The 13533-nt window shown below is 43.2% G+C and overlaps 1 protein-coding gene across 3 annotated transcripts in view; it reads left to right on the forward strand.

The window, feature by feature from the left end:
• The window catches only part of LOC139408777 (PDZ and LIM domain protein 5-like), a 69817-nt gene that overhangs the window by 27151 nt on the left and 29133 nt on the right, over positions 1-13533 (forward strand). The window lies entirely within an intron of this gene.

The raw sequence follows: 13533 nt of genomic DNA on the forward strand, positions 1-13533 counted from the left end.
GATTGTACGTTGACTGATGGTAGAGGTAGAGTACACTCTCGGCGAAGGATCCTTACAAGGCACCCGGACCGTCATCCACGATATCGCAGTCTTTTCCTCCTGCGAATGGTGGGGATGAGGGCCCTGTCGGGTGTAAATCCTTCCCATCCGACTCGTTGAAGAAAAAGTATTCGTCCAGTACGGGGTAATCGCTGTCCTGATGTCTAGAAGCTCTTTTTGGTCATAAGACACAGTGGCAGAAACATTATGTTCAAAACAAGTTACATATAACGTGAAAAAACATTCACAATTGGTTACAGGATTGTAAAAACTGCAGCCATCTCCTTCGGCGCCATTATCAAGATCAGGTCACCCACATGGCATTGGATTGCATGTTATAGATAGGCCTATACACAGTATGTGTTTGTTTTGTCAGGCTATTCTCTGTTTCTTATGAGAGGAGGAATGAGGCCTGTACTACACAAAGCACAAATATTACATTTCAAAGGGCAGGGTTAAGATGGCAGAAGAATGCTGTGGGTAAAATATACCCTGTCCAAAAACAGTCTTCATCGGATTCTCATGTTTCACAGTCGGTTGTGGCCCAAAGACTAATAGTATGGGAAGTTATCTTTCTAAACCAGTAACATTGTTAAAACCTTATGCCCTATATTTGAAATAACTTATTTTACTCATTAGGCAACACACTATTTATTAGGAATAATTTAGGCATTGTCACGGATTGATAGTTCAGTGAGTAAACTAACCACAGTTTTTCAGGTCAAGCTATCAGCGGGAATCAGGTTACGTTCCATGATTGTCCCGGCTTTTCCCAGTAAACCATTATGCGAGACTCACTCACAGGGTACCTCAATCTGTATTGGGTTGTGTGGATTTGGCACCAGAACAGTGGCATGATTTAGAGAACGCATTCTTTCATTTTGTTTTTGAGATTTATATTTTCGGGTCAATTATTAGTGTATTGCAGCAACCACAAGGGCTATTTTGAGTGTTGCTGACTCTGGGCCAATCAGAGCTGTTATTATTGGGAGACAGAGCAGTTCCTTTGGGTCTGGATAATTTTTCAGAGCTCTTTGATGTCACTTTAAACATCTATATTCTGCCCAGTCAATCTTCTTTATAGACATTAAGTCTTGCTTGGGTTTTTCTCATTTTCACATTCAACCTCAGTCTGTTATTGCACATACTGTTCTTGTTGCGCTGAAGTTGTAAACTATTTTAATGTTTATTTCAGATTAACAGGAACAACGTGAACTTGACTCAAATTCTACTTTGTTTGACATAGAGCTGAGCTCTCACCAGAATCCCGGTCCAGAGAAAATAAATAAAACCCACCAAGCGCTCCCTCTGGTATTTCAAGGAACCATTAAGATGGTTTGTGTAGCAGAGGCCAAACGATATACATTCAAATGTTAACGGTTTATTAATAATGTTTCCCTCCGTTATCTCCGGTGTTAAGATGTTCATTAATCTCTTCGGGTTTATATGGATATTTCCACGAAGAATGAGAGTTTTGAAATGGAACACATCACAAGTCCTTATACAGATACTGTGTCATATTGAACTAATATAGGGTTTTTGGCCTCCCTCTCCCTGTGTCTACATGGGAAAGCTCAGTAGTGCTCTGCAGGGTTTATTCAGTTAGAGAGCACAATGGTTATTGATGCCAGTTATCAGGGTGTGGATGGATTCGTGTGAATGCTGTATTATCAGCCTGTGATTTGTTGCGCTGTGGACGGGACCAGGGACAGGGGGAGATGAAGTGCGGTATAGAGAGGTACAAAGGGAGAGGACGAGAGCACCATATGGGGAAGATGATGATTCATTGCGATTGGAAGCGCAGCGGGGAGACGGTAAGCACGTCCAGATTGTTGTTAGATTTAGGTCCTGTGGTTTGATTGTGGCCTTGTTAAATAATGTGTGGTTACGTTTCTACCCGTTTCAGATACTAATGGACACCCAACAGTACGTCAACACACCCCATGAAACACACCATCTACAAGTGGGTCTTTAGTAGTGAAAGGGGGGAAAATCGATACAGTAGCGCTATATACTGTATAAAAGAAATATGCTAGCGCCAGTCGGCTGTACCTGTGCCAAAACTCTGTTTCTCCGATCTTGTTATCCATCTTCTTTTTAAAGGGTGAGCCAACATGATTTCAGCGCTTTTATTTCCATGACTGATCAAAACTAGTTTTCTCATGGCTCTCTCTTGTCCCTCTGTAGCAGGCATGGTGAGCACTATGTTTGGAGCATCAAATCGCAATAATATTGCAATATCGAATCGCAATGTATATAGTATCGTGAGAATCGCAATACATATCATATCGGCACCTAAGTATTGTGATATCGTATTGTGAGGTCCCTGGCAAGTCCCTGCTCTAGTCATTAGGTCTGCATCAGTGATATTTACACTCATTTACCTAGCATTTACCTAGCGTGGTCTGGTCTCCCTGCATGAAACCCACAGTTTACGATTTGAAGATTCCAGTCACTGTGGGGTTAGGTGGTGTGAATATTCCTAGTGCTCTCTAGATTAAACTGAAATACATAATGCTCGGAGGAAATGTTTTTCCATTTTTTTTCCATATTCCATCAGATACCACAGTGTCCTCCTCTTTTCATACTTCCCCCATATTTCACTGTTTTAACGTAGGTTTTAGTCTCCTTGTGAGTGACCCTGTGAATCCAGTGATGACCCAGTCCATATTTGATATCATCAATAGAACCAGACTGCCTTGAGGTCCCACACTCCTCATTAAAGGAGAACCTAATAATGTACTGTATTTCATTATGATTTCCCCCCAAATCCTAACCATCCCTTAAAATGGCAGGAGGGAATGTGCAGCAGAAGGTTGAGTGAGAGCAGACGTTTTAAAACGGGCCAGAATACTGAGCCAGAAACACATCAACGCGTCCACTCAGTGTCTGATGATGAATGACAGATGGAGTGGAAATGGCAGTCGGTCAATCGTAATGGAAAAATAGACTTAATAATAAGGTACTGTGTTGGAAATGAAGGGGTTAATGTGACGACTGGGTGTGACAACCTGAATTACATCAATTAATCCAGATTCACACATCTTTAGGTCTTCTGATCCACAATATGCATAGTTAAATAAAACTATGGGTTTCGTAGCAATGCAATATATCAGCCCATATTACATCTGTTTGGTCAGTGAGTGAGTATTCAGTAGTTGGGCAGCTGTTTCCAGTCTACCCTGATGGCATGGCAAAAGAAAGAAACGAGATCTATGGATCCAGTAACATCACTCCGTTTTGATATATTTCATTCCCCTTCTTTTGCTTTTTTGGTTGTTGAAAAATGTAAAATGTTTAAGATCAAATCATTGGCCACGAAGACAAACAAGATGGCAGGACGACAGGAATGTCTGCTCTGGAGAAATCGGTTGGTCTGTGATCTTATTCTGGGTTTGAACAATTTAGAACAGTTGACTTTGATTACGACTCACGCTACCTACCACCACATAATACTACATTTAACAAGAACTGAAAGTTGTCAGCCAACTCATTTAGGGCCGGCAAGTAGCCTAGTGGTTAGAGCGCTGGGCCAGTAACTGAAAGGTTGCTAGGTCGAATCCCCGAGCTGACAAGGTAAAAATCTGTCATTCTGCCCCTGAACAAGGCAGTTAACCCACTGTTCCTAGGGTGTCATTGAAAATAATATTTTTTTTGTTCTTAACTGATTTGCCTAGTAAATTTATTTTTAAAAATTCAAAATTCGTAATGGAATTAACCTTGTTCCTACTATGTATAAATGTAATCTTATTGGTAGAATATGTTACAAATAGGGAGGTTCAGGACCCTCGTGAGACATCATAGTAAAATGGAGGGATGTATTGCAAAAGGAAATAGCAAAATGGCATTATACTGGGAAAGATGGGTTAATCTGTGGACATCGGAGGTTTGGAGTTAAGATCAGAATAAATGGTGGACTGGCCGCTGTGGGTGAAAATCCAGCACTTGACAAATGTTTGGACACCCACTCATTCCAGGGTTTTTCTTTATTATTACTATTTTCTACATTGTAAAATAATAAGGCATCAAAACTATGAATAACACATATGGAATCATGTAGTAACCAAAAAAGTGTTGAATATATAAAAATGTGTTTTATATTTGAAATTCTTCAAAGTAGCCACCATTTTCCTTTGACAGCTTTTCACTCTTAGCATTCTCTCAACCAGCTTCATGAGGTAGTAACCTTGAATGCATTTCAATTAACATGTGTGCCTTGTTAAAAGGTCATTTTTGGAATTTCTTTCCTTCTTAATGAGTTTGAACCAATCAGTTGTGCTATGACAAGGTAGGTAGAATTATGGCAAGAACAGCTCAAATAAGCAAAGAGAAACGACAGTCTGACCTTAAAGTAATCTGGAAAATGTAAAGAACTTTGAAAGTTTCTTCAAGTGCAGTCGCAAAAACCATCAAGCGCTATGATGAAAACTGGCTCTCATGAGGACCGCCACATGAAATGAAGACCCAGTTCATTAGAGTTACCAGCTTCAGAAATTGCAGGCCAAATAAATGCTTCAGAGTTTAGTAACAGACACATCTCAACATCAACTGTTCAAAGGAGACTGCGTGAATCAGGCCTTCATGGTTGAATTGTTGCAAAGAAATCACTACTGAAGGACACCAATAAGAAGAAGAGACTTGATTGGGCCAAGAAACAGGAGCAATGGACAATAGACCGGTGGAAATCTGTCCTTTTGGTCTGTTGAATCCAAATTTGAGATTTTTGGTTCTTTGAGATGCAGAGTAGGTGAACAGATGATCTCTGCATGTATGGTTCCCACCGTAAAGCATTGGGGTGGGGGTTCTTTGCTGGTGACACTGATTTTATTTAGAATTCAAGGCACACTTAACCAGCATGGCTACCACAGCATTCTGCAGCAACATGCCATCCCATCTGGTTTGTGCTTAGTGGGACTATCATTTGTTTTCAACAGGACAATGACCCAACACACCTCCAGGCTGTGTAAGGGCTATTTGACCAAGGAGAGTGATGGAGTGCTGCATCAGATGACCTGGCCTCCACAATCACCCAACCTCAACCCAATTAAGATGGTTTGGGATGAGTTGGACTGCAGAGTGAAGGAACCGCAGCCAACAAGTGCTCAGAATATGTGGGAACTCCTTCAAGACTGTTGGAAAGGCATTCCAGGTGAAGCTGATTGAGAGAATGCCAAGAGTGTGCAAAGTTGTCATCAAGGCAAAGGGTGGCTACTTTGAAGAATCTAAAATATATTTTAATTTGTTTAACACTTTTTAGGTTACTACATGATACGTGAGTTATTTCCTAGCTTTGATGTCTTCACTAATTCTATGATGTAGAAAATAGTAAAAATAAAGAAAAACCCTTATGACATTTGTTGTTGAGTGTGGCACATGGTAATCAAGTGATTACTATCATTAATTTATTCCTTTTATATCACCGCTCTGCATTGGCATTTTGTTTCTGGACAGAGTAGAGCATTCAGTATTCAGTCTGTAGTTCTTGTCCTGCTTTTGGAATGTTTTGTTTGTTGTCATGGCATTAGTTGTGAGAGTGCCAGTCTTGGGCCAGAAGGCAGTGTCCTTACTTTCAGCAGCAGTGTGATTGCAGGAGGAGATGGCTGGAACGAGACCATGACAACCCAGCCGTAGACGGGGGGGCAAGAGCCTGCTAGACCATGACAACCAAGCCCTAGATGGGGACAATAGCTCGTCTCTGTTCAAGTGGTTGTTAATGAGATGTTTTCTTCAAAATGAAAGAACACTTGCTTTTCATTCCCCCCCTCTCTTCTTTTATATCGTCCTCTACTGTACCTCTTCCTCTGCTCTCTCCTGCCCAGACACTTCCCTTCTCTCTCTCCTCTATTCTATTTTCTTTTCATGCTCCCGTGTTCTTTCCCACTCAGTCTTGTGCAGGCTGAAACCAGTGTGCAGCTATAAAAGGCAAGACACCACCTGCACCTCAGCTCTCTACTACACCATGTTCTTTCTGGGCCATTTGTCCTGCTTGTACTGGCCCAGCAGATTGTGGTTTAGCTGAACCGCGCACGATCAAGGAATGCTGCCTCCACGGATTCATCCCAGTGATTCTACAAGGCAGAGGGTTCAGGGCCTTGTTTTTTTTCTCATCTTTTATAGGGACATGCTGAGGCTGTTGCCTTTTTAAAATGTATTTATTTAACCTTTGTTTGACCTTTTATTTAACTAGGCAAGTCTTGACTCCACACAGTAACTAGATCAATTCTTATTTCAGTTTGTTAACATTGCTTTACAATCTGATTAACTCTGTTTTGAACCCAGTGGACATTTTACAACAGCCACGTGTTGTTCAGGTGTTGCAGCATATCGTTTGCCATTTGAGAGAATCTGGTTGTCTGTCCCAGACTGCATTGTCTTTAGCAGGAAGATAAGAGGCTAATAGTTACAACCCCATACAAGGCCTTTCTCTGCGTGGCCCTCAGACGTCACATCCATTTCACAAGCACTCTCAACCACACTCACTTCCTCGGGCCTGACTCCTCAGAAATGCTACAACCACAAACACTCTGCCTCACTCCTTTTAATAGGTATTTCTTGAAGACACACTGGTACTCAGAGCTTTGGGTAAAGCAGAATTTGAAATTTCAATAATGAAGATGCTTATCGCAACGATTTTCTCAATCGGGTTAGTTACTTCAGACTATCTCTTTCTGCCTAATTGGATTGGAATAGGTAGAAATGGGAGTTGGGTATACCAAGCCGGTTGACTTATGTCTGCATTGCTGAGTTAGTACACAAGATAAACATTTATTGTAATAACAATGTTTGAAAAAAATCGACCAAATCAGTTTAACTAAAACATCCATGTGAGAGTTATTTAATATTCACCCATTTTGACCGTTTAGACTATATTGTACCAAGAACGTTTCTGGGAGTAGTTCTAGAGCAATGAATCAAGGAACACTGACACATCTGAAACTGCTGCTCTTTGTCTTTGTAAGCGACTTTCTTCTCCACATCAGAGAACTCCCGACGCTCCACACATCTTCCTCACTGTCCCTCCCATCCCCTTGTCATCTGGTTATGAGAATAAGAATGAATCTACTGCTGGTATCTATTCCATTATTGTTATATCCTGCTTTACTTATCAAACAATTAGCCTCGTAACCATACGGTGATTTATCAGTCAACTTTTTAATCCGCGCACTTTTATTCGACCTGAATTAGATTTGTGTGACTGTGTTGCCGTTATTTGATTGTTTGATTACAAGGGCTACGTTTCTTGTAAAAGGCAGATGGGAGGCACATGGAAGCAATTTGTGGCGGGTTATTGAAAAGAAGGCAAAGCCGCTCCTGGCTTACTCTCTCTGTGTGGTGAGTCACAGTGGTGGAGATGAAGAGATACCGCTCCTGGCTTTACTCTCTCTGTGTGGTGAGTCACAGTGGTGGAGATGAAGAGATACGGCTCCTGGCTTTACTCTCTCTGTGTGGTGAGTCACAGTGGTGGAGATGAAGAGATACCGCTCCTGGCTTTACTCTCTCTGTGTGGTGAGTCACAGTGGTGGAGATGAAGAGATACCGCTCCTGGCTTACTCTCTCTGTGTGGTGGAGATGAAGAGATACCGCTCCTGGCTTACTCTCTCTGTGTGGCGAGTCACAGTGGTGGAGAGAGGAGCGGTATCTCTTTCTCACTTCATCCATCTTCATTTAGAACTCTCAATTAGCACCATTTTGTGAAGACTGTGTCAGAAAACCACAGTCTTATAGATGTCCCTTTTTTCCTCTGTGAAAGGGCCACTACTCAAAGCGAATGCCAGAGAGTACTCCTAGTGAGAACGCAAAAAGACGGCATGTCGTTTCGTCACGTGTTCTGCTCATGAGATGAGAGGGACGAGCGTTTCCACTGGTTAAGTTGGTAGTCTCACTTCAACCTCATCTGTCATTGATTCCGACCGCTAACTACTCACCAATCCTGGCCAGGTGGCCCTGTTCGGTTTCAGTCATAAGCCCACGGAGAGAACTGTGGCATGAGCTGGTGTGCTTGTTCATCTGTAAACGGAAACGCTCAGAACTCTCGTGTCATCCTGGTGGAACAGTCATTCATTATCAGTGTCCGGACAGCCCTACACCAGCAACCAGCAGCATGCATTATGTGGTTAGGTCACATTCTAAGAAGAGGAAAGATATTTTGTCCATTGGGGCAGCTGCCACTTTCTCATCTGCCGAACAAATGTAATGAGTCATTTTCTGGTGGTGCTTCTGAAACCAAATGTTGTATTTTGTGTTCTCGTTTGGTAGAGGAGGAATGGTGGTCTGTTAAAATAATACGCTTTTACCAATAGGATCTTACATTGCAAGGCAGATTTATTTAGCCACTCGTCATATGAACTCATAATGGGATTGTGTTTTGAGTGAGCGATAACGTGTGCTGTGCAGTAGTTTCTGTACTGTAGAGTTGAATGGTGCACACAGAGTTGAGGTTGTGTGGCTGTTTGTTCTCCGTCACCTTTAGTGTCTGGGCTCTTTTTCTAGTTGTATGATATTTACAGAGAGAGGAGATGCTAGGGATTCTTAGCCTGGTATGTATTGGTTTTTTGTATGCGTGAGAGAGGCCGTGTGTGCTAGAGGGATGGCAAGCTGATGAAGTGCTCTCTGTTCTCTGCCATTTTATTTAAGAGTAAACTGCACAGACGGTATACTTTTATCAGAGCTTTACAAGGAAAGATGAAGGGAACAGCCTCTTAAAAGGACTGTGTCTGGAGATGATCAGGGTTTGGCGTCTCTTACCAAATATAGACTATATGGTATGTAGCATTGTCTTCCTTTATGTGGGATTCTAGATGGCTAAAGGGTAAGGCTGTTCCAAACTGAGAAATTTGACCCCTGCCTGTGCACCTCACATGTGGCTGTTCTACTCAAGCACATACTCAGACGCACGCATGCCCATTCCTTCTAACCCACCCACTGGAATCCTGAGTCCTGCTGAGTGCTTAGACTGGGCTGTGCTCCCTCCCATAACCTTGTTGTTGACTCTGTCATTGACCCCCAGGGCAGCGGAGGCGGATGAGAGGAGGCTGATTTGTGTGGGTCAGACTGAGAACTAGCTGCTTCTCTTCTGGTCTTGGGAATGGAGCCTGGAGGACTAGCTGTTCCCCAGGGGGTGCTCAGACTCACATTTAATGGCGTTTGTATGGTAGTTACCATCCCTCAGATTGGCCAGCAGTTAAACCCCAGAGAGCAGCTTAAGTAGTTTCGCTTAGTCCTCAAGAGAAATGAGGCGAGGCTGTGTGAGTGTACTGGACTACTGTGTTGTGTACGTTCATGAATGTGTAAGTGTGTGCCTGTACCTAACAGTATAATATGCCTGTGAATGTATGGTATGCATGCATACAGTATGCCTGACCTATGCCTCCTGTACTTCCCGCAGGCCTTTTGCATTCTGATCTCCTTGAAACAAGGAACATGTGTCAGCATGGACCCTACTGTCATTGGGTCTCCCTCTCTCATACTGTGAGGTCTCAGTGAACAAAGACCGGCTGTCCTCTTGCCCTTACTCTCTCTCTCGCTCTCTCGCTCTCCCTCCCTCCCTATAATGAAGCCTACACAATAGCATTCCTGACGTCCAGGCAGTACAGTATGCTCTTGATTCTTTTGTGTCTACCTACTAAGGTTATCTAACTTCCTGGATGGGAGGGATTCCTGGGCAACAGGTCCTTACATAGTCATGCTACTTCCTCTGCAGGCTTTATGCTGCCTCTCACACAATGCTGTGAATGGAGTGAATAAGGACTTAATTGACAGCCAAAGCAGTCTCTCCTCTGGCTGAGTAATCACGAATGTGACTCCGACTCGGTGATGAGGTGGCCGAGAAACAGCTGCTGTGGAACGAGAGACATTCTTCATCTTTGGGGACGTTTTGAAGTCATTTTTTGTTGCTGAATGTTGTGATGTAACCACAGATTGAGGTCTAGCCCATCCATTTATTATGGTCCAACATGTACTGTACCTTTTTTTTAATAATAAGTCTGACAAAGACCAAAATGAGGTCCACCCTCTATAAAATGTTGCTTCTCTCTCGTCACACTTCAGCATAATGGCCTGCAGGTCTCCCACAAAATCATCACACTAGCCACGGGGCAAAAACTGGTTGAATCAACATTGTTTTCACGTCATTTCATTAAAAAGTTTCAGCGTGATGACTTTGAATCAATGTGGAAAACGGATTTGAATTTGCAAAGAGTCATCAAGGTAAGGGGATTTCATCCAACCTTTACCTCAATCCAATGTCATGGGGACATGTTGAATTCACGTCCGTTGAGAACTCTGCCAAATTATAATAAAATAAATAGACGTTGAACAGTGTCACGCCAATATGTCTAGCGTGTTAAATAATGCTTTGGTGTGTGTTTTTAAACCACAGGCATTTAGACCCCTTTAACAAATTGTGAGTTCTGGGGAGGATCCTTGCATAATAAAGCTGTCCAGGTTATTTTATGAATGTAGGCGGCCCTGAGCGCTGTTTGTTCCTGTGCAATGACTCCACAGGTGTTGTTTTCAGGGGGTGACTGAGTTATTGACGAGGTGAACGCCAGGCAGGCTTGTGTAATCTCCTCGCGCAACACCTGGGAGAGAGTCATCCCCCGCTGTCATGGTTTCATCAAGCAGTTTCCTGTCAGGTCATATCCTGTGCTACTGTGTTAGCGCCAGCATGCATCTCCAGGCTGGCTGGCCGCCTGGCTGGGTGGAAGGGGTAATGTGACGCACAGGACCCCACCTGCTGCCTGGGAAAAAGACTGGCATTATGGGAGTCAGACAAACCAGGGCGGTAGGTTACTCATGTGGGTTTACTGTGCATTAGGGTGTATTGGATGTCATTGCAAAGGGAATGAAAAGATTAAAGCTGCATCACAAAAAGTGTTGCTTTTTTCCCAGTTTTGACAGCTTATAGTTTGAGTTCTTTACGGTTTACTAGAAGTCGAAGGCTAAGACTCTTAGGCTACTGTATATAGGGTTGTGATGGTCATGGAATTTTGGATGACTGTAATTGGCCAGCCAAATGACCATGGTCACTGTGATAACCGTTTAATATATTTCTATTTTTAATTGACGTTGATTTTCTCCTCTGCTCCTGACTTCATGTGCTGCTATAAAAATAGAATGAGAACGGGCGTTCAAGTCAATACCATATCATAGATGGACTGGCGGCCATTGCGAGGAGCAAAGCAGGAAGTAAGAGCAGGCTGTGATTTGTTGATTCAACTCAACAGGATTTACAAAAAATACATTTGATTGCATGAGCCACATCAGTTAAATGAACATTCAAAATGACTATCAATTATTGCATCACCATCCCAGGCAGCCATTGCGCGTTTACCCATGCCTTTCCCAAATTTACCAAGTTTATCACATTGACACACGAATGCCTGGAGGTCCTGTCTTCAGTCAGCGGTTTGTAAAAAATGTTTTTTTTATTAAAACCAAAATATTTCCAAGATGGTCTCCATCCATAACCTCCAGTTCCACGGTTCTTCTGGAATTGTATGAACTGTATAACTCATGATTTTTTTTAAATATTTTTTTTATATAGAAAGTGTTTCAAATCTCTTTAATAGTTTCCCACAACCCCTCATAAATAACATGACTCTAATGTGACATGAGGCTATTAGAGCTGGCCTCTTACACTTTCATAGATAAACAGACCGAAACGAGGATCTACAGTACCTGTTTCTATCCCCCCCAGCCTTTCCTCTCCTCCACAACAGAGAAGACCAGGCAGTCAGCGAGTTCATTACTGGAGCTCTGATAAGATCACATCCTTCCTCTAAGAGCAACGACCCTCATCGTTTCTCGGGCCCTACATCAACCTCTCAAAGATGACCTGAGCAGGCAAACGATAGTCATTTACACTCTCTTTCTCAGTACATAGCAGACACATCGAGGATCTAGTAGATTAAAGTTTACCAATCCAAGTGGGTTAGAAGATCAGAGTGTATTAGTTACGAGTGGAATGTGTTCTACTTCGATGTATTAGTTACGAGTGGAATGTGTTCAACTTCAATGTATTAGTTACTAGTGGAATGTGTTCTACTTCGATGTATTAGTTACTAGTGGAATGTGTTCTACTTCGATGTATTAGTTACTAGTGGAATGTGTTCTACTTCGATGTATTAGTTACTAGTGGAATGTGTTCTACTTAGATACATTAGTTACTAGTGGAATGTGTTCTACTTAGATACATTAGTTACAAGTGGAATGTGTTCTACTTCGATACATTAGTTACTAGTGGAATGTGTTCTACTTAGATACATTAGTTACTAGTGGAATGTGTTCTACTTCGATACACTGTTTGATTTAAGTCAGAGGCATGCATGCCACCTAGACCGTAAAATCATTAGATGTCCGGACGTCTTTTAAGTTGGGAGAGATATAAGGACATGCTTCCATCCTTCTCGGATAAAACAGGCCAGCACACACAGCATGTGTAGAGGGCCAGCCTGTCTGTCTGTACAGGGCATGTGCAGAGAGCCGGCCTTTCTGTCTGCACAGGGCATGTGTAGAGAGCCGGCCTTTCTGTCTGCACAGGGCATGTGTAGAGAGCCGGCCTGTCTGTCTGCACAGGGCATGTGTAGAGAGCCGGCCTGTCTGTCTGCACAGGGCATGTGTAGAGAGCCGGCCTGTCTGTCTGCACAGGGCATGTGTAGAGAGCCGGCCTGTCTGTCTGCACAGGGCATGTGTAGAGAGCCGGCCTGTCTCTGCACAGGGCATGTGTAGAGAGCCGGCCTGTCTCTGCACAGGGCATGTGTAGAGGACCCGGCCTCTGTCTGTCTGCACAGGGCATGTGTAGAGGACCAGCCTGTCTGTCTGCACAGGGCATGTGTAGAGGGCCTGCCTGTACAGGGCATGTGTAGAGGGCCTGCTTGTACAGGGCATTTGTAGAGGGCCTGCTTGTACAGGGCATGTGTAGGGGGCCTGCCTGTACAGGGCATGTGTAGGGGGCCTGCCTGTACAGGGCATGTGTAGGGGGCCTGCCTGTACAGGGCATGTGTGTACAGGGCATGTGTAGGGGGCCTGCCTGTACAGGGCATGTGTAGGGGGCCTGCCTGTACAGGGCATGTGTAGGGGGCCTGCCTGTCTGTACACACACAATTGTAGTGCCCTGTCTGTTTCTCTGTCCCTGGAGTGTTTGCCTGGTCTATTCTGGGCCCAGCTGATAAGTGGCCAGTGTTGTAAAGAGAGAGAGAGAGAATGTCTGTTTTATGTAACCAAGGTTAGATAAGACACCATAGGGAGCGAACACAATGCTATATAAAATAATACAGCAGGATTTTATTGCGTAGTTTCATAATTTCATGGCTATCATTTCCTGTTTTGGTGTTGCTTTTCAGGCATGATCAGGCCTCACCCTTTTCGTCTGATTTTCTGTGATAAGAGAGCTGAACAAAGAGTTGAATGGAACGTTTGAGATGAATTCATGCGTACTGTTTGTTTTAAGAAAGTTGTTCTAAGGCGCATAAATAAAAAGACTGATACAGATTA

This window comes from Oncorhynchus clarkii, chromosome 5 (assembly GCF_045791955.1).
Source record: "Oncorhynchus clarkii lewisi isolate Uvic-CL-2024 chromosome 5, UVic_Ocla_1.0, whole genome shotgun sequence".
NCBI classification, from domain to species: Eukaryota; Metazoa; Chordata; class Actinopteri; order Salmoniformes; family Salmonidae; genus Oncorhynchus; species Oncorhynchus clarkii.